The sequence below is a fragment of the Mustela putorius genome, unplaced genomic scaffold (assembly GCF_011764305.1).
Source record: "Mustela putorius furo isolate JIRA1106 unplaced genomic scaffold, ASM1176430v1.1 tig00000874_pilon_pilon_pilon, whole genome shotgun sequence".
In the NCBI taxonomy this organism is placed as follows: domain Eukaryota; kingdom Metazoa; phylum Chordata; class Mammalia; order Carnivora; family Mustelidae; genus Mustela; species Mustela putorius.
This window is the reverse complement of record NW_025421505.1, coordinates 8,500,462-8,521,543: the sequence shown is the minus strand read 5'-3', so window position 1 is coordinate 8,521,543 and position 21,082 is coordinate 8,500,462. Positions and strand designations below refer to the sequence as shown.

General features: G+C 51.5%; 1 long non-coding RNA gene and 1 pseudogene across 1 annotated transcript; one reads left to right on the top strand and one right to left on the bottom strand.

The window, feature by feature from the left end:
• The first annotated feature begins 5,351 nt into the window (after nt 1-5,351).
• LOC101670715 lies at nt 5,352-10,985 on the top strand. The gene is made up of 3 exons (XR_200849.2): nt 5,352-5,708; nt 8,064-8,315; nt 10,501-10,985. It is a non-coding gene; the product is annotated as an uncharacterized LOC101670715 (long non-coding RNA).
• A 1,132-nt stretch (nt 10,986-12,117) lies between these two features.
• The window catches only part of LOC101681496, a 39,133-nt pseudogene continuing 30,168 nt past the window's right edge, over nt 12,118-21,082 (bottom strand).

The window sequence follows — 21,082 nt, the reverse complement described above, 5'->3', positions numbered from 1 at the left end:
GGAGGAGCTGGCCCCATGTCCTGGGGTCCCCACCCTGTCCCACTGCTGAGGAAGAGCCACACACAGGGACCTGGTGTCAGGAGTGTGATCTCCCAGGGGCCTGGCAGCCACACGCAAGGGCTGGATTGCTTTGAGGGGTAGGGGTGCTCACTGGTGACACCGTACGACATCCCCACTGCACTCTGCAGTCCAGGCTCTGTGCCCAGCTTAAGTCAATCAACAGCACCCCACATGCTCCAGCCATGGGAGCGATCATTCAACATCAGCACACTGCACAGAGGCAGAGAGCGAGGCCCGGAGAGGGGAGGCCAATGGCTCCAGTCACAGGACTGGTCAGCGGAGGGCCTGGAAGCCAGCCCTCCGGAGCCCCCGTTAGCCCAGCCCGAGACTCCCTGACCCCAGAGTGAGCCCTGCCCTGCCTGCTCAGCCACACACTGGCCCCTGAGCTGGATGATGGATTGTTCTTCTTGGCCCCGAGTGTGTTGCTGGCTGACTAGGAGGGAGAATGCAGCTGGTGGGGCACGCTGTAGACACAGGACAGAGTGACACATCTGAGCTAGCAGGAGCCACACTCTGGTCTCCCTCCCAGAGCCTGCCTGCGGCTGGGGTCTGGATGTCCTAGGAGCCGGCCCACAGCAGGGTCTGCACTGATCAGGGAGCCTAGAGGCCTCCCACTCTGCCCTCTCCCAGCTCCTGTGCCGCCTCACCTGTCCTCACTGTGGGCCTCCGGACCCAGAACCAGGCCCGCTAGGGCTGACTTGGCTCTAGCTTGTAATGACTTTGCAGCCCCTGGAGCAGATGGATTTCCTGGGGCTGGAGGGAGGACTGGCTGCAGACAAGGACCGGGCTGGGGGGATGTGAGGCCTCGTGGAGGGTGAAGGATGGGACAGGGGCCGAGTCCTGGGGCCACTGCTCCTGTCTGAAAAGGGCTGAAATCCCTGAATGCCTGTGGGGTCCCTCATTACAGTAACAACACCCTCGCACTCGGGCATCGTGCTGGTGGGCCCCTCCTCCCCAGCCTCCTTCCCACACCTCTGACTCCAGCCAGGGCTGCAACCAGGGACAGGCTGGACTTCTGTCCCAGGGTCCTACCAGGAAAATGAGGAAGAAGGAAGAGAGGAGAAGGGGAATGGGGTGGATGGCTCTTTCCCCGTCACAAGTCAGTGTCCACTGCTGCCTCCAGGCCCTCCAGCCCAGACCAGCACTTAGCTGGACCTTGGGAGCAGTCTGCATTCCCGGCCAGCTGGGTGGAGGGTATTCAGTGACCTTTGTGTCCCCAGATGTCCACCTACCTGACCTCGCACCCTCAGGCTTGCTGCCCAGGATGGGCATAATTCCAGGGCTAAGCGGACTTTGGGGCCACAGAGCCCTTGGCGGTGGTGAGGAAACATGGGGGACTGGTCAGGTGTGGAGCCGTGGGTCTCGTGCACGTCCACCATGGGACTGGGTCATGGTACAGGTGCTGTGTCCAGGTCCTCTGTGCACACCTGGCCCTCTCAGGAGGGAGGCCTGTGTGCCTGGTACACCTGTCCTCCACCTACCCTTGAAGGAGTGGCCAAGTTTGAGCATTTCCATGTCCAACCCTCAGGGACAGTTGGGAACCTGGGATCGAGAGAGGCAGGGACTGGCCCAGGACAAATGAGGGTTACAGAGTCCAAGGAGTGGGGCTGCTCTCCAGTCCTAGGCCAGCCCCAACACTCCAATGAGGTTCTCTTTGGGGTGAGAGACCCTCGGATCCTCAGAGATAGCTACCCATCCCCTCCCATATGGGGACATGACCTTGGGCATCCCCAGACAAGTAAAGTCATGTGCGCGCGTGCGCACACACACACACACACACCGCTCTGACTGCCCAGCTCAGGGTCAGAAGGGGCAGACACCTTGGGAGCAAGGTGGGTGACAAGGTGGAAAGAAGAAAGATGTCAGAGACAGTTGGGCCATGAGGCAGGGGCATCAGGACCCCTGACAAGAACCCAGACCCATAGCATGGGGATGGGAGACAGGCCAGGTTGATGGTCAGGGGGTCCCCAAGGGGCCCAGGAGGGTTGCCAGGGCACTGGGAGAGGACAGGGTCAGGGGTCTGGGGTCCATCACCATCCTGGACTATTGGAAGTAGGAAGATATTACACACCCCCCCAAGTCCAGAGATGGGGCTGCAGTACAAAAGGCCTCAGCTTACTCTTCTGTCAAATGGGCCATAGAGATGGGGTATCCCTAGGGCCCCACAGGCTTGTAGAAAAGTCTGTTAGCTTCAGATCTTGATCCCTGACCCACTGTGCTCCCAGGCCTGGGAAAATGCTTTGTATTCCCTCAAGGTCCTTCTGAGCAGAGGACAGCCTGGGGGCTTGGGGACCTGATGACCTGGGTTTGCAGAACGTGGCAGAGCACTGGACCACTGGTTTAGGGACCAAGGTCAGGACATTCCTTGTTGCAGCCTCAGGGTCCCCATTTGGAAGAGGTTCCAGAGTCAGTGGTTTGGTCAGAGTGAAGAGGCCTTAAGAATGAACCAAGCACCAGGACAGGAGAGGGAAATGGGAGGAGGTTTCTCACATCTCCCCCAGAGCCCCCAGGTCCTGCTCCTAGGAGAGACACAGAGACACACAGAGAAGACAGAGATAGAGAGTGAACATAAGAGAGAGAACCAGGAGAAACACAGACTTTGTTCAAGCAGGTTGGAAACCATATCCCATCACGTGCTCCATTCTCTTCCTTACAGCGCAGTCACACAGGCCATCCACGCTGGAGGGGAGAGGATTCCACAGGGATGTATGACCAGGTTTCGGGGATGCCAGGGACCACTGTGGGGACTGTCCAGCACATGGGCGCGGACAAGGCCCTGGAGCCTAGGCCTAAACCTAATGGGAGGCCCTGGAAATCTGTGTTGCGGGAAGACAAGGTCAGAATCAATTCACTGCAACCTTCCCACAGGGGTTGGGAGACCGGCCGGAGGAGGGTGGCTTTGCCTGGGCCCCAGAACAGACCCAGGCCCCTCTGAACTGTGTTCTGTGCTCCACCCAGCCCCCAACTCGTCCTTGCATTGCCACGTGCGTGTCCCAGGCTCCTGTGATAGCAAGAAGGTATGTAGAGGTCCTACCCCTGATGGCGTCCCTAGAGGTAGAAGCCAGAAGACCTCACTGTGCAGATGGGGAGACTGGGGAGGTCCTGAGAGGCACAGGGTCTGTCCAGGGTCACAGTCCTGGGCATGAGCAGGAGCCTGGTCCTAACCCAGCTCTGTGTCCTCCCAGTGGGGACACCGTCCGCACCCGGGTCTCACGGGGACTGTGGTAGGCTGTGTGGGTGTCACTGTATGGATTCGGCATGGAGTAGAGGGAGAGCATTGAGCAGCTGGGGGAGGAGGCCCTCAGGGAGCTCTGGTGTGAGGAGGAAGTCGGGTCAGGGGTTCCCAGGAAGCGGTTCCCTCACTGTTCTGACAACAGAGCCCAACAGAATTTGGAACCCAGGTAACCAAGCACCCACATTCCAGAGATAACTCCCTGCTCAGTTCATTTCATTGGAGATCCTTGAAAGAAGCACATGTTTGCATGTTGCATCCTGAATTCTGGAGGCTGCAGGCAGAGGAAAGCACACCCTGCAAATACTTTCCCTCACTGAGGATGTCATATCAGCTCTCCCCAACGTCTCTGGTCATTTGGCCAGAAGTACAGTAAGGTGACACCATAAGGCCCAGCCCCAGCCCCCTGCCCCATACACTCTGATCTGGCCTGTGCAGCCCCAGGTCCCCTCCCCATGCGTGCATTCAAGCATCCGTGTGTGTGTGTGTGTGTGTGTGTGTGTGTGTGTGTGTAAAGAAGGCTCACGTGGGGTGCGCCCACCCCATTCAAGAGCAGGTTAATGAGAGGTCAGATGCCCGGTGGGCAAGTCATGTTCACACTCCAGGTCAATGCTGGCTGGGTGGGACAGAGTGTGGGGGGCTGAGAGCTTCTCCCCAGGGTTTATCCTGTGTCCTGCAGGTATGGGTCCCTGTCTTAGATGTGGGGCTGTGCATGCACAGGTCTCTATCTGATCTGGGAGCAGCAGGGGGACTGGGCACGAGGACAGTGCAGATGGCCGGGCAGGGCTGTGATGCATCCGGGCTGGCTACTGGTCCCTGTCTTTGCAGAACACCAGGGATGATGAAACAGGGAAGAGGCTGGTGGACACCTTCTCCTGACACAGGGAGTGACCGTAAGGGGCTTTCCAGGAGCAGGGACTAGGGACTGCCTTGGAAGTCCTCTGACACTGCCCAGGCCACTGTCACTGGTGGTACCACACCCGACTCTGGTCAAGGACCCAGAACCCACAGAGGCTGAGCCTGAGTGTGAGAAGGCCAGAGTCAAGTGTACGTGGGTGCCTGGGGATGAGTCGGTGCTAGGACAGGCAGGAGACCCCAGAGTCTGGTGTGGAGCCAGGAGCAAGGACTGGGCTCAGAGCATCCAGTGGGTGGACTGTAGTTGGGGAGATGTCCCAGTGAGGGTTCCTTCCTGGCTGCAGCTTCTCTGGGAGGCCCTGGGCTGAGCTCTATCTCTGCAGAGGCATACAAACATGTTCTTTGTTCCAGAATCTCCAAAGAAATAAACTGGGTAGGGGGCTGGAATGTGGGTGCCTGGATACCTGGGTCTAGCTCTGAAGAGCTAGAAGGGGGATGGTGCCCAGAGAGACCAGCAGGAGACCAGGAGCCAGCAGTTGACAAGGCACCTGCCCATGGAGAGCCTGATGCTGTCCCAGAATAGCTGGCACCTGCCCCTTCCCCAGCCCTGCTCCTGATACAGTTCCTGCTCCTGTCCCTGCCCCTCCCCCTGCCCCAGCCCCTGTCCCTACCAGAGCTGCTCTCCCTTCCCCTGCCCCAGGCTTCCCCTGCCCCTGCATCTGTCCTGGCTCCTGTCTCTGCCCCATCCCAAACCCTGCCCCTACTCCTGCTCCTGCAGGGCTCCCAGAGCCACATCCAGAGCCCACAGCCGCTCCTCATACAATTACCTTTTGTTCTATCTCCTGACCCTGATGGTCTGCAGGAATGCTTTGTCCCCTACCTGTATATTCTTTGTCTCTGGTACATATTAACTGTTATTTGATCTTTCCATGTTCTGTATACTGTTTATTAATTTATTTTAAATAAAATTACTTGTTTTCACTTGAACACATCACGAGCATTAAGCACATTCCCAACACTGTGCCACCACACCACAGAACCTCGCTGCAGGACATCTCTTTCCCCAAAGGAGACCCTGAACCCAAAGCCCCCCCTGCCCATTTCTCCTCCAGCCTGGCCTCTCACAAACCCTAAGCTGCTTTCACTCTCTGTTCCTTTACCTGTTCTGGATGTTTCTATGTGTAGAATCACACAATATGTGCCTTTGTGTCTGCCCACCTATTTTCAAAGGGGACTCGTTTTTTTCTGTTATTGACATAGAATTTCCCTTAATCGATATTGAAACCCCCAAAGGATTACAGATGAGATGTAATCATAGAGATCCCTTTAGGGATTATGGTTACAATATCAGGGTTGAGACCCCTGTTCCTGCTGGGACACCACAGCCTGACCTCAGACAGAACACAGCTGGTTCCTCCTGTGGCCCACACAGAAGCCAGAGAAACGCAGAAAGCTGGCAGACACACCACAGGGGGCAAGTGCATCACTCACAACCCAAGGCCAGAGAAAAGTTTCACCTGACTCTGCTCCAAACCAGGCTCCAAGACACGGGGTTCCACAGGTAAAGAGACCAAAAGCGTGTAAGTCCAGGGGGGAGGATAGGCATGTGCAAGTCCAGGGGGAATATGTGTCAGAGATGCGGGAGCTCCTGGGGAAAGGCTCTGGCAGAGGAAACTCTATGGAGGCAGCGCTGGTCACCCTCAGAGCGGCAGGTGTCTAGTCTGGGGACCGGCAGCCACGGGGAGAATGTGAAGAACCAGAGGTCCACAGCAGGTCCCCCAGAGAGAAGGGGGATGGGCACCCCTGTCTGGGAGACCAGTGAGCAGCGCCCATCCCGGGCTGCAGGTGCACCCATCACCTAGCAGCGCTCAGCCTCAGACTCCGCCCCAGAAACTCTGGCACGATTTTTCACAGAGGCACTGTCAGGAGTGTTCAGCACAGCGGTGGTGGAGAGAGCAGGGAATGGAACAACACTCATGCTCAAGGAGATGGATGGGGTCCACGGTCCCAGTCCTCATGACAGGATGTCCTGTAGCTACTGTCCCAGGGTCGTCCAGGCATAGAATCCGGGAAGCCCCTCCTGAGACCCCACCACCACCACCACCACCACCCTGCTCCTGGGAACATTCAGAATTGTTTGAGAAGGTGGAGAGGATCCAGGGTGACAGCAGGGCCAAGAAGAAGGACGGTCAGCACTGGGAGGACAGAGGGATGTGCCCTGAGCCACCATCCAGGGCCCAGGCTGTGACGCCCTCGGACCTCACCCCAAATAATGGCTCCTGATGTATGAACCAGACTCCTGCTCCTTCACTCCCTCCTTCCCTACCTCACTTATTTACCATCTCATTCATAACCCGCTCTCTGCTTTCCGTCCACCCCTCCCTCCCCTCCCCCACTCCCTCCCCCACCCCTCCCTCCCCTCCCCCACTCCCTCCCCCATCCCTCCCTCCCTCATTCAGCAGAAGATCTGGGGCCCCTGCTTTGTACTGGGCACTGGGGCTTCATCCGTGAGCACTCCCCAAACCCACGTGGTCATGTCCACTGTGGGAGATGACAGGGGGCAGTCCTCAGGGCTACCAGTGGTGATGAGCACTAGGAATCCGCTCCTGAGAACAGAGGCCGGTTGCACAAAACAAAAACAAAAACAAAAACAAAAACCAAAAAAAAAAAAAAAAAACAGAGAGACCCATGCTTAGCACTTCCTCTAGAAAAATCTAGTCCTGAAAAGTAAATATATCCTAGACCTCATGCAGTGCAAGTGCTAATGGCCCATACGCCTTGATTCCTAGAAGCAACAAAGAGTAAATCATCCAGTGTCGACAGGGGTTTGTGACACAACTTTTCAGACCAAATGACAGCATTCCAGCCAACATCTCCAGGGCCTCTGAGTTTTCCCAAGGGACTCTTTGATCCTCTGACTTTTTCATCGACTTCCTTGGGAGGCTCTGTCCTGTAGTCTTCCTTGTCTCCTGCCTTTAATGCGACCCTTCTGTGGTCTCCCTTCCGCCCACCAGGGCCACCCTCGCCAGGATTCCCCAGGCCCCTTGGCTGGGTGCCCACATCCCACACTGGGCTCCATGAACCCTATGTATTGTGCAAGGCCTGTGTGCTCCCTCTGAGGTCACCTGGCATCTCCCTTGAAGCGGCCTGCATCTTCCTGCACAGGCTCTCCTCTGACAAGTCTGTGAGGCCAGCCTGTTCCCATGTCATGGGCATGGAAGCGCGAGTCTAGAAGGTCCAGATGACCTGCTCCCAGTCCCAGTGTGTGGAGGCTGGGCCAAGAGAGGTCCCTGAGCAGAGGGGGAGTTGGGTCCCGGGACCCTGTGGGAGGACGTGGCACAGTGAGCCCGCAGGAGGACAGTGAGCATCATGGGGTCCTGGCACTCAGGCCAGCTGGGAGACCACATTCCACCGGCACTGGATCTGTCCCTAGGGCTGGAGGTTGACAGGGTATCCACCCTCCCAGGCTGCAGGTTGGCAGTGATGGGCAGGGGAGGGGCAGGGCTGGTGCAAGAAAAAGCCCTCAGGTAGAGAGGAGGGGGAAGGGGCTCCCCCAACAGCAGGTGCACTGGGGCAGACTGAGGGGGCATCAGCGGACAGCAGTGTCTGCAGCTGGGGGCTCCACACAGGCCCCTTCCTGAGACTCAGCACAAGCTTGTCTGGATGGCCTGTGTCCCAAACACAAAGTCTGGCCCAGGAACTCCCCTCAAGCTCCCACTCCCAATGCTTTGTACTCAGCTCAAGTGCAAGAAATGACCAGTAGTTTAGGTTACGCTGGGCTCACAGAGACATGCGAATTTTTGGCCCATGCTGTAACATTGCTGGCATTTTAAAGATCTCAGAGCTTTGATTCAGAAATGGTAGAATGCCAGGGACCCCAGACAGCTTTCTGGAAACCTGCCTCTGTGCCTTGCAGCCCTCCCGTCCCACCAGATCTGCTCAGAACCCCTCCAGACCACAGACCTGCGGTCTTGGGTCCTCAGACTGCCCAGATGATGTGCCTTCAAACAGCGATCCAGGTGGGGCAGCAGGACACACTGAGGATTCCAGTAACTCCCCCTCCCAGAAAGTGAGGGTACTGCTGGATGAACTGTCTGAAAACAGCCAGGTCAGGGTTCCAGGAAGACACCAGAGGCACAGGAGTAACTGAGGAGCATCTGAAGGTCAGGTATGGACAGTGGGAATCTCAGGTGGTTTTGCCTGGGGGCAGCTCCTGTCCCCCTAAACTCTCAGTGTGATGGCTCTACTGGCAGATGGGGGAGGGACCATGCCTGGAGGCCCCTTGTCTGCACTGTCAGAAGTTGCCAACTTGGTCTGTGCACAGGTGGAGAAACCCAGCCACATCCCCAAAGAATTTCTGGAAACAAGAGCCATCTCAGTGGTAGCCAACCTGGGAGGTCAACCTTCAGGCTGCCAGAGGTGGGATGGAGCCACAGACCAGCACACTAGCCAGACATGGAAGAAGGAGAACCAGTTCTGTATTTCAACAGTTTCTGAGTTACTGGTTTGTTCCTATGCTTAGTATACTTTGCAAGGTCTTGAAAATGTTCTCATGTTCTCTGCTGGACAGGTTCTTGAAAAACCTCTGGTTTATAGGTAAAATCATCTGGAATTGACCTTGGTTGGCACAGCCATGCTGGGAAAAGTATGGAGTTTCCCCCAAATACTAAAAATAGAACTCCTGTAGGATCCCACTACTGGGTAGACATTTGTAGGAAATGAAGTCAGTTTCTTGAAGTAAGGTCTGCACACTCTCACTCAATCTCCCCGAAGAGGGGCAACCATCCTTAGCAACAGGGTACCTGTGTGGTGCCTGGAGTCATAGGCAACCCTCCCCTGGAGGCAGGTACCTCCCTGGACAAGGGGCTGCCCCAGGGCTGGGAGGTCTCCAACAGCAGCACCTTCAATGTCCTGGATGCTAGGAGAAGACAGAGTACAGCACCAGGCCAGTGAGGAGCAGGACACACTACCCCAAATATGGCACCTTGACAAATTAAATATAGAAACTGAAAGAATTTTCCATAGAGCAGAAGCAGAAATTTCCCTCTGATATCCAGCCATCAGCCCTTCTTCCCTGAAGCAGGTCAGAATACTCCCAGGTGGTACTTTCTCTCCCCAGACCACAGGGTGGACATGATTCTCACCAGTGTCAAGGAATTTAGGCTATAAGAACAAGCCTAATTAAACTAACCTTTATTTTCCTAGTTACTTTTTTAAAAAAGATTTTATTTAATTATTTGACACAGTAAGAGGGATCACAAGTAGGCAGAGAGGTAAGCAGAGAGAGAGGGGGAAGCAGGCTCCTTGCTGAGCAGAGAGCCCAATGCAGAGCTCGATCCCAGGACCCTGAGATCATGACCTGAGCTGAAGGTAGAGGCCTAACCCACTGAGCCACCTAGGCACCCTCCTAGTTACTTTTTTACTGTTAACTGGTCCTAGTTCAAACCCTGTGTCTCTCAATTCTTCACACTATGATTGCTTCTTTGCCTAAAACGTAGAACTGTCTGCTCCAACTGCCTCTGCTGGTCTGCATGTTCTTGTGAGGTTCCCACCAAAAAAATCAATGCACTTTGCCAGCTTTTCTCCTGTTCCTCTGTCTTTATCAATTTCTAGACCCAGCTGGGGACCTTAAGATGAGTTGAAGAAAACTTTCCTCTCTTACCACCCTGGGTGGGGGGTGGTGGCAGATGGAGACAGGAAAATCCATCCCATCTTCCTGGCCTTGGTTAAAACCGCCCCTGCTGGGAAGGAGCACACAGGGCTGTGCATGGCTGGGGGAGTCAGGGAGAGGCAGGTGGAACATGTAGGAAGCTACCTGACCCCCAGCGGGGGCACTTGGCCCCACTGACAAGTTCAGGGTGTGATGATGAGTATTATAATGGAAGCATCCTGAATGTCACAGCTTCCCCACCCCAGGCTTCATTATTGCCACTCATTGTGGATGCTACTCTTGGCTTAGTGACTTTTCTGAACTAACATTGTCCAGTCTGTGCTCTTTGCTGCGTGTGGCCACTGAATCCCTGTGCTTTTAGCTTAGTGGTCAAGCAGCAGCTGGGCAGAGAGGTCACTTGTGTTTCTGAGCTATGGCTACATATTAGAGGGCCCCACAACCTCCTCCTTGGGTTCAAATAGTCTGCTCGAGTGGCTCATGGAACTCAGAGAAACACGTTGCTTACTGGATGACCAGTTCATTAAAAGGACAGGACTCAGGACCAGGCAGCTGGAGGCGATGAGCAGGGCAAGGTGTGTAACAGAGGCTCAGAGCTCGCCCGCTCTCAGAGTGAAAGAGGCCTTTACCCACTTCCACTCTGACCTTCGTCTGTACTTCCTAACTGATGATGTCCCTCCTTCAGGCTCATCTCTTACCTCAAGTCAAAGACCCAGCGGGCACCAAAACAACCCTTCAAGCAATAACCACTGCCTGACAACCAGCAAGACCCCACGTGATGGACCCCAAAACAATGATTGACTGAAATTTTACTGACCTCCTGCACCTACCCACCAAAGTTTGTCCTAGATTTTCCTCCTATAAAAGCTCAGGAGTGTTTTCAACACCTTGAGACCATGCCAGTCCTCAGCCTTCTGGTGTCAGCTGCACTGAAATACATTCCTTTCCTGTGTCACCACCATTCGTCTCTCTGCCTTTGGATCTGGGACACCGTGAAGAGTGCAGTGCAGCAAGTCAAATGCCAGTTGTTCCCGTCCCCAGGCTTCACTGCTGCTGCTCTTCCTGCAGTTCTGCTGTTGGCTTAGTGACATTTCTGAACTGATTTTGCCAAATCTGTATTCCTTGTTGTGTGTGGCCAAAATAGTGTCTGGTCTGTGAATACAGCGGTCAATTGTCCACTGGGTGATATTTCCTTAAACATCTGGAAACTGCCCTCCTTCTTAAAAAAAAAAACAAAAACAAAAACAAACAAACAAAAAACCTTCCAGTCTTTGCAGATTGGGAGGAGGGCTCTTGGTGTGTGGGTGTCAGGATACACCTTCAGCACCAGCCAGGCCTCTTAGCACTCTGTCTTGGCCTTCACTTCCTACTTACCAAGACTGAGAATCAGCAGAGGGCAGAGCCTAGGGCCTTCTCATATCAACCCTGAGCAGGCCCCCAGCCCATGCATGCTGTGTCCAAGGGGCTTGGGAATAGGTCAGAGCTTCCAGGCCCTTCTTCCCTAAAGCTCCTCATCACTCAGTCTTTCTTCCAGTGATTCTGCTTGCTTTCTATTTGCCCCAACTCTTACCCATTGCCAGGCAGTAGAGACTCGCATATGCCTTTAAGTGGTTTGGATATCAAATGTCCTCCAGTAGCCACGTCACTACTGGGAGAGTTGGTGGAAAGCAACAAGTCAGAGAGGAATCCAAGGGTCTGGACTTGGTGTTTCCCTCTCCTGAGATGGGGACATCTGTGAGAGGAGCAGGTGGCCAGCTGATTGGGGAGGGGGTGCAGGTACCTGACATGGACAGGACAGATGGGGTAGGTGAAGCCAAGACCCCCAAGGTATGTTCCTGGCATCTGGACTGAACTTGTCATCAAAGCTGCAGATTGGTTGGGATCATCTTCAGGCTGAGGAGGAAAATAAGGGGAGCAGAGGAGACTGAGGAGGCTCATACCAGACACACAAAAAATTGCTCAACATCCCTCAACAGGAGGGAAATACAAATCAAAACTATAATGAGATATCACCTTACCCCAGTTAGAATGGCTAAAATTAACAACACAGGAAGCAAGTGTTGGCAAGGATGTGGAGAAAGAGGAACCCTCTTACACTGTTGGTGGGAATGCAAGCTAGTGTAGCCACTCTGGAGAACAGTATGGAGGTTTCTCAGGAAGTTGAAAATAGAGCTACCCTACAACCCAGCAATTGAACTCCTGAGTATTTACCCCAATGATACAGATTTAGTGAAATGAAGGGCCACCTGCACCCCAATATTCATAGCAGCAATGTCCACAACAGCTAAACTGTGGAAAGAGCCTAGATGTATCCCTTGTTGTGTGTGGCCATTGGCCCATTGGCCACGTTGATCTCCATCACCTGTTGACAGGCCAAGGTCAGTCAGTGAACCTCTACCACCACCCCCCCAAAAATGGCCCCCATGTAGTAAATGTCACCCTGGACCCTGGGGATGTGGGCCTGGGACTGTGGCCGGCACTGGTAGCTGAAGTCTTCATGGGACACCCAGTAGAAACTGGGGTGCAGGGTGCCAAAGAGGGGGGATAGGATCTCCATGCCCACATGGTCACAGAACCTCATGTCCACTTCTGAGCACACCAGGTCATCCACCTCATGGAGGAAGTGCTGCTCACAGAAGCGGCTGACCATCGCCATGTGCTGCATGGGCACGTCCTGCCAGTGCGGGGTGCCAGGGACCTCGAGGACCACCACCTTCAGCCCTCCCAGGGGGGGTACAGGGGACTGGCAGCCCACTGGTTGGTGATGACCTAGTAGGCGACCCTGTGTCCTACTATGATGGGCTTCTCTGCCCTCTGTAGGAACAGCTCCAGGAAGACCACCTGTCGACAGAGACAAGGGACAAGGCAGGAGGAGGGTTACTGTCAGAGGTGGTGCAAGGACCCCAGAGCTGTGGGCCATGGATGTGTGCACCTTCTTCAAGGGGACAGGCCCTGGGCTGCTTTAAGCAACAGCCACTCTCTCAGTCTGTCCAGAGCAAGTCTGCTTGTGGGACCTCCTTTCCTTCTGCTCCCAGAGAGGGAGGCCATCAGCACCCCCATCATACAAAGGGGAGCCTGAGGCTTCAGAGGTGGGAAACCAACCCCACAGTCAGAATGCTGGAGCCAGGAACACTCCCCCTGTGCCGAGCTCCCAGGCAAACCCAACAGGTGCCCTCTCCTGGCCGACCCCCTGCAGGTCCTTTCCCCATCTGCAAGGCGTAGAGCACCTTCCGGCACAGGCCTCCTTTCTGTGGCCTACAGACTGGCTACAATCAGCAGGGCTGGCCTCCTGCCCCACTTTGCTTTGAGTGGGCTGTCGCTGGTCCCCACAGAGTTGTTGTCTCCAACCCCATAAGGTTCTCCCTTGAAGGCTACTGGGACTCTTGCTGACAAGGTCCATCAGTCAACCCTGCTATTCCTAGGAGTGGTCACCCTTGAACTCCCCCAGATCAGGAATCAGGTCCAGCCCATGGGCAAGGAAGGAGAAAGAGGACCGCTGGAAGAAAAGGGGGCTTGCTTAGGCCCCAGCCATGAATTCAAGAGCATAAGCTTCCAGGTCCAGGTCTACATCTCCTGAGCCTTAAAAAGTTGGAAGTCTTGACTCTCTGAGGGGATCACCTGTGGGGACAACAGCTCCCCCATTGTCAGCAAGGGTGGTACGCCCCTCTGAGACTGATTTTTTAAAAGATTTTATTTATTTGACAAAGAGAGAGACAGCTAGAGAGGGAACACAAGCAGGGGGACTGGGAGAAGGAGAAGCAGGCTCCCCACTGATCAGGGAGGTCACCATGGTGGGGTTCAATCCCAGGACCCTGGGATCATGACCTGAGCCAAAGGCAGATGTTTAATGACTGAGCCACCCAGGTGCCCTGAGATGGATTTTTTTCACAGACACTAAGGCTACTTCCCTGTGCCTGCCCCATACCTAGCAGCTTAGTAAGTTGCTCACACAGGGAAAGTGAGCACTACATTTAAATTGGGGGCAAGGCCAAACACAGCCAGCAGACATGAGTCAGGTCACCAGGGGGACAAGTCCAGACATCAGGGTAACAAGCCAGACAGGAAGCAGGGGGAGAGAAGAGTGTTCCTGGCAGAAGGCAATGTAAAGGCCTGGGGTCAGTTCCAAGGCACATGTGGGATGACCACACACCTGGGAGGCCCACAGGGGAGGGGGGGACATGGTGGGAGAGGAAAGGCTGGGAAGAACAAGCAGCTGGGGAGTGGATCACATAGAGGCTCAACATTTATGTCCTGAAAAGATCACTCTACTGGTTACTGGAGAAGAATGGGCTCTGTACAGCTGAGAACAGGAAAACCCTAACCATAAGCCCTAATCCTAACCCCACCCTAACCCTAATCAAACATCACACTCAATTTTGAGGACCGACAGCTCTACTCTGTCCATCATGCTGGCTTTCACTCCTTGCTCAGTATTGTACTGAGAATTCTACCCAGAACAATATGGCAAGAAATAAGGAATCCACATGTGAAAGGAAATACTAGAACTAGCTCTATTCAGAGAACAGAGATGGCATCATCTTATATACAGAGTTGCCTAAAGAATCAACAAAAAATTATTACAGCCAGTTCCCTAATTCTGCAAAGTTACAGGACAAAGTATCAATACACAAAAATCTCTCTTATTTGTATACGCTAGCAATGAATCATCCAAAAAGGAATTAAAGAAAATAATTCCATTTTAAGGAATATCAACATTGACAATATACATAGGAATAGCTGTAATCAATGTGTACAGCTTGTACACCAAAAATTACAAAACATTGCAGAAAGAAAGTAAGGGAAACCTAAATAAATCTGAGGACACCCCATGGTAATGACAAGACATACTATTGATAGGATGGCAACAGTACACAAAGCAATGTGGAAATTCAATGTGTCCCCAAGAAATTTCACAAAGGCCTTTGGGAAGAAATGCACAAGCTAATCATAACAGTCATATGGAATTTTAAGGGAACGCAAGATAGCCAAAACCATCCTGAAAAAGAAAATCAAAGGTGAAAGGTCACATTTCCAAAGTTCAAATCTTAATACAAAGCAACAGTAAACAAAACATTGTGATACTGTTGTAAAGGTAGGCATACACCCTGAAACAAATAATACGTTATATGTTAATTAATTGAATTTAAGTTAAAAAAATTTTTAAATAAATAAAATTTTAAAAAAATTTAAAGTATGCATACAGATCAGTGGAATTTAACTGAGAACCCAGAAATAAACCCCTTCATCTATGGTCCACTGAATTTTGACAAGGGTGGACAACATTACACTAGGGGACAGAATGATCTTTTCAGCAAAGGGTGGTAGACAATCCACTATCCATGTACAGAGGAATGGCACTGGACCCTTACCTCACATCACATATAAATATTAATTCAAAATAAGTTAAAGGCTTAAATGTAAGAGGTAAAATTATAAACTCTAGAAGAAACAAATGGGGATAAATCTTCATAACCTTGGATTTAGCAATGTTTTTAGATCTGGCACCAAAGCATAAGAAGGGAAAGAAAAAAAATAGATAAAATAATATCCTCAAAATTAAAAATCTGTCCCAGGAGCCTGGGTGGCTCAGTTGGTTAACCATCTGACTCTTAATTTTGGCTCAGATCATGATCTCAGGGTCATGAGATTGAGCCCCACGTCAGGCTCCACACTGAATGTGGGGCCTACTGAAGATTCTCTGTCCTTCTCCTTCTGCACCTGTCCACTTGCTCACTGTCCACTTGCTCACTCACTCACTGTTAAAAAAGAAATGAAGGGGTGCCTGGGTGGCTCAGTGGGTTAAGGCCTCTGCCTTTGGCTCGGGGCATGATCCCAGGGTCCTGGGATCGAGCCCCGCATCAGGCTCTCTGCTCAACAGGGAACCTGCTTCCCTGCCTTCCCTGCCTCTCTGTCTGTCAAATAAATAAATAAATAAAAGTCTTTAAAAAAAATTTTTTTAAAGAAATGTAAAAAATTTAAAAATATTTGTGCATCAGAAGATACTATCCAGAAAGTGAAAAAACCCAGAATGGAGGGAAATATTTGTAGATTATTTATCTAATAAGACTCTGTTGCCCAGAATATGTAAAGAGCTCTTATAACTCAACAAAAAGACAATCCCATTTTTGAAATGGACGAAGGACTTGGATAGACCCTTCTCCAGAGAAATCATACAAATGGTGAATAGCACATGAATAGATTTTAAGAATCTTTTATGGAAATGAAGATTTAAACCAGTTAGATGCCCTTTTACACAAGTAGAATCACTATGATCAAGAAAACTAAAAATAGTAAGAGGATGTTGAGAAACTGAAACCCTTAAACTCACTTGTGAAAAATGGTTCAGTCTACATGTAAAATAGTTTGGCATTTATTCAGATAGATCAAAGCAGAATTACCATATGGTTCAACAATTGTACTCCTAGATATATACCCCCAAAATTGAAAACACTGGTTCAAGCAAACAAACAAAAATGTACAGGAATATTCATAGCAGCAGAGTTCACAATAGGCAAAAACCAGAAACAATGCAAATGTCCGTCCATGGGGAAAAGGATAAACAAAATGAGGTAGATCCATAAATGGCCATCTTGTTCTGCCCTATGAAGGAATGACATAAAATAGTTCATTTGTGGGGACAAAACATGGTGGTTCCTTAAAATATTAAACACAGAATTCCACTGCAGCCTAAATGGCCCCCAAAATTGAAAGTAGAATTACCCATATTCAAAGCAGCCTTTCTCACAATAGCCAAAAGGTGGAAGCCACCCAAGTGTCCACTGACAGATGAATGGATAAACAAAATGTGGTTTATAACCATGGAACATGATTCAGCCTTAGAAATGAAGAGAGTTCTGTGGTGCTTGGGTGGCTCAGTGGGTTAAACCTCTGCCTTCAGCTCAGGCCATGATCTCAGGGACCTGGGATCGAGCCCCGCATCAGGCTCTCTGCTCAGCAGGGAGCCTGCTTCCCCCCCACCCCACCTGCCTCTCTGCCTACTTGTGATCTCTATCTGTCAAATAAATAAAATCTTATTTTAAAAAAAAATGAAGGGAGTTCTGACACTACAACACAAGTTGAACCTGGAAGTCATTACACTGAGTGAAACCAGCCAGCCACAGACGGAGAGATACTTGTGATTCCACTTGGATGAGGTGTCTGGGACACAAAACTGGATGTGGCTGCAGGAGACCGAGAGGAAAGGACAATAGGGAGTTGGTGTTTCATACATACAGGCTACCTCGGGGAGAATGAGAAAGTTCTGGAGAATGATGTACAACCGTGGGAGCTCAGCTAAGGTCAGAATTGTGTATCTGAAATGTTTTAAGTCATCGATATTCTTATGTTCAGTCACTGTGAAAAAGTGATTGAGGGACAGACGCACGTCACAATGTGGATGGACACTGAAAACAGCCCCAGTGACGTAAGCCATATAGAAATACCACTCCAGCTAAAGCCATCTGTGCTCCTTAAGTCCATCAAGGTTACCCAAATAAGGGAAAGTCCTGGAAGAAGTTCCAGAAGAAAACTGGATCTGAATGGAGAAGACACTTCAGACCATCGGGGCAGGTGGTAACAGTTGAAGTGGGCCTGTGCTCTGGGTTCAAATGTGGAAACCATCACGATTTCCTCACTTGGGGTTCCATGGTGGTTCCACAGGACAGCGTCCTTATTTGGGGTAAAATGAACCAAATAGCTTGGGTGAAGTGGCAAACGTGGTCAAGAAATGACAGCTGGGGAGTCTGCGTGTGGAGATAAAGCATATTTGTGCTGCTGTGACAAGTTACTGCAGATTTGAAACCACCACAGAGTAAATGACTCTTCCAAACACCCACATTAGCACCACATTACAGAAGCAGAGAGGACATCAGACTCCAGGACGGAGGCCAAGCCCTCCCAGATCCAGTTCACCCACCATGGACAGACCACTTGCCCTTGGAGGAGGCCACATGTTAGCAAGAGACTCATGGGAGGATTAAATCAGGCGCCCCCGTGTCTTGGGTGCAGTGGAAGCAGCGGGATTTGGAATTCCAATTCTCCATAATGCTCAACCACAACCTGGTTAGAACTGTGAACAAACAGGAAGGGAAGCCTCAGTAAAGTGGACTGGGCATGCCAGAAGGGGAGGCTGGAAGGGGGTGCCTGGCACTCAGTGCCTGTTACAGACCCCACATTAGAATCCCCCACAGGAGAAACTCATCCGTTCCCAGGCCCCACAGGGGAAGCTGGAGGGTCCATCTCCTACAAGAAATCCCGCAGCTCAGCCATTGAGAATCCTCCATCACCTCGAGCCCCTGCTTTTCTCCAGTGGACTTTCCTTCCAAACAACCCTTCCAACTTCCTCCTCCTCCGTGAAATAATGTTCCTCTCCTTTGTTTCTTGCACTTGTCTGTGATGGGACTAGCTTGCTCAGCCCAGATTGCCATTCTCTGCTATTCCCGAATAAACTCATTTTGCTGGTCAACTAACTGGCAGTTTGAGTCTAAAGTGAACAGAACGAGTAAGTTCAAGAAACTTGCAAGGAACAAAATCAATCTACATGAATCAATTGCATTTCTACGTGCTCTGAAGGAACCATCAGAAAGAGACTATGGGGGTGCCTGGGTGGCTCAGTGGGTTAAAGCCTCTGCCTTTGGCTCAGGTCATGATCTCAGGGTCCTGGGATCGAGCCCCACATTGGGCTCTCTGCTCCACAGGAAGTCGGCTTCCTCCTCTCTCTCTCTCTCTCTCTCTCTGCCTGCCTCTCTGCCTACTTGTGATCTCTATCTGTCAAATAAATAAATAAATAAAAATCTTAAAAAAAAAGAAAGAAAGAGCCTATGGAGAACAATCCCATTTACTACTGCATCCAAAAGAACAAGAACCAAAAGAACCTCCTGAACCAAGGAGGTGACAGACTTGTCCTCTGACAGCCATGAGACACTGATGATAGACATGGAGGGAGACACACGGAGATGGGAAGACAGGCTGTGCTCAGGGAAGAACCAACACTGGGAAAATACCTGCTCTCCCCAAAGGCGTCTACAGGGTCCACGCTGTTGCTCCCGAACTTCCAGACTCTGGACCAACCCTGAAGAGGGGGTGGACACAGGAAGGACCCTGCAGGGCTGAGGCGAGGGGAGCAGAAACACCCAGCTGGCATCCACTCCCTGACTGCAGACTGTCTGAGGAGCCCCACGAACCGAATCCGCATGTGTGCACACAAACCCAGACGTGGGATTCAGGGCGCACATCCAAGACCAGAAAGGGGAGACCCCACAGACCCGCTCAGAGCACCGTGGGAGGCCACATCACCACACACAATACCACAGAAGCCCCAGTGTCTACACAGCGTGCCCTTCCTCCCTGGGGTCCTGAGACCATGCACCCCCTCGCCAGTCCCTGCTCAGCCTGCTTCTCCTCACCTTCTCCTCCAGCCTCCAGTCCTGGAGGGGGCTGGACTGCTGTCAACATTGAGGCAGCCCCACATCCTCCACAGTAGATCCTGTCAGTGTGGATGTGGACCCACATCCTCCCCAGCTTGTCCTATCAGCGTGGGAGCGACCCCACCTCCTCTAGAAGTCTCCACAGTGGGTCCTGAGGAGGCCAGGCTCCTGCCCCACCTACGATGTGCAGGCCAGGCTCAGGGCGGGAGCTGGGGTCTGGCGCCCTCTGCAGGCGGTGGAGACAGTGCAGGACTAGGGAAGCTCACCCTTCAATGGAAGCACCTGCTCCCTCTAGCGGTCCAGCTGAAGCCATTTCATTCTGGAAATTCAAGCTGCATGGAGCCCAGTACCCCCAACTTCTCCAAAAATAGCTAAAGAACAATGAATTGGAAACAATATGGAACAACAACAGTCCCTGGCCCAAACGGTGGCTCCAAACATGACCCTGGCTCTGACGCAGACCCACACTCTGACTTCAACTTGTTCTCAAGCCTGGCCCTGTCCCCAGTCCAAGACCCTAACCCTATCCCCCAACCCAAACAGTGTTCATGAGAATCAAAAGGTAGAAACTGCAAATATCCATCAATAGTGAACCCATGAACAAAGTGTGGTGAAGGGTTTGAATTTGGGTTCATGTTCAGGTTTCAGTCAGAATTCTAGATCAGTCTTTGGTTTTAGGGTCAGGGTGAGGATTTAGAGTTAGGGGCAAGGGAACAGTTAGAGTTTAGGGCTTTAGGTTTATGATTTAGGGTTTAAGACTCAGAGCTTCTGGGATAAAGTTCAAGGTCAAATTTGGGGTTTGGGTTCATGCTGGGATTTGGGTTCAGTCAGGGTTCATGGCTCAGAGTTCTGGTTTAGAGTTTGAGTTCATGCACCAGGGCTTGGATCCAGGGCTCAGGTTCAGAGTCAAGGCTTTAGGTTCAATTTCATATTTGGAATTCAGGGTTCCAGTTTGGGCTTTAAGGTCAGGTTAGGTTTCAGCATTAAAGTTAGAGGTTAAAGTTAGGTTTAGGAATAACACATTCTCTTCAGTTGTCATCATGGACACAAAATTTCTATCGGAAGTTTCTAAATCTGTAATGTATTTCATCCGGGTTTCAGGAGCTGGTTTAGAATTTAAGATCTTAGTAACTCCCTACCAACATCATTCTGATCCTAGGGTCTCCTAGTCACCCGGAAGTCACTTTTGTCTTGGCTCAAACATACCCTTGGCAGAGAAGGGCGAGCTGCTGCCAAATTTGAGATGATTTCACAGTGGTGGAGGTGAGAAACCAAATATTGTGGAACTGCTCATGGAAAATGAAACAGAAGACAAATAATTGGTTGACTCCTGATTCTTCCACAGTAACAAAGACCAAACTTCCAATAGAATCTGATAATCTTCCCTAGGAAGGCCTATGGTACTCATTACCAGTACCAAAAGAGGGCCCCTTCCCCTGCTTTATTTTTTTTTAAAGAAATTTTTTACTTATTTGACAGACAGAGATCACAAGTAGGCAGAGAGAGAAAGGAGGAAGCAGGCTCCCTGCTGAGCAGAGAGCCCAACTCGGGGCTCAATCCCAAGACTCTGGGATCAATACCCAAGCCGAAGGCAGAGGCTTTAACCCACTGAGCCACCCAGGTGACCTCCCCTGCTTTAAACTAAGAATCACAGCAGGATACTTCCTACTTTGTGTCGAAAATAAAATTTTATTATTTGGCTGTTCCAGTACAATTTGTGGAAGCACTGACATTTTCCTTTCTCAAATCCTCATCGACACACGGGTAAAATGCGGGCAATGTTGTAATGCACGAATACCAATTACAAGGAGGGCTACTAGAAGCAATAAAAAGATACTGAAT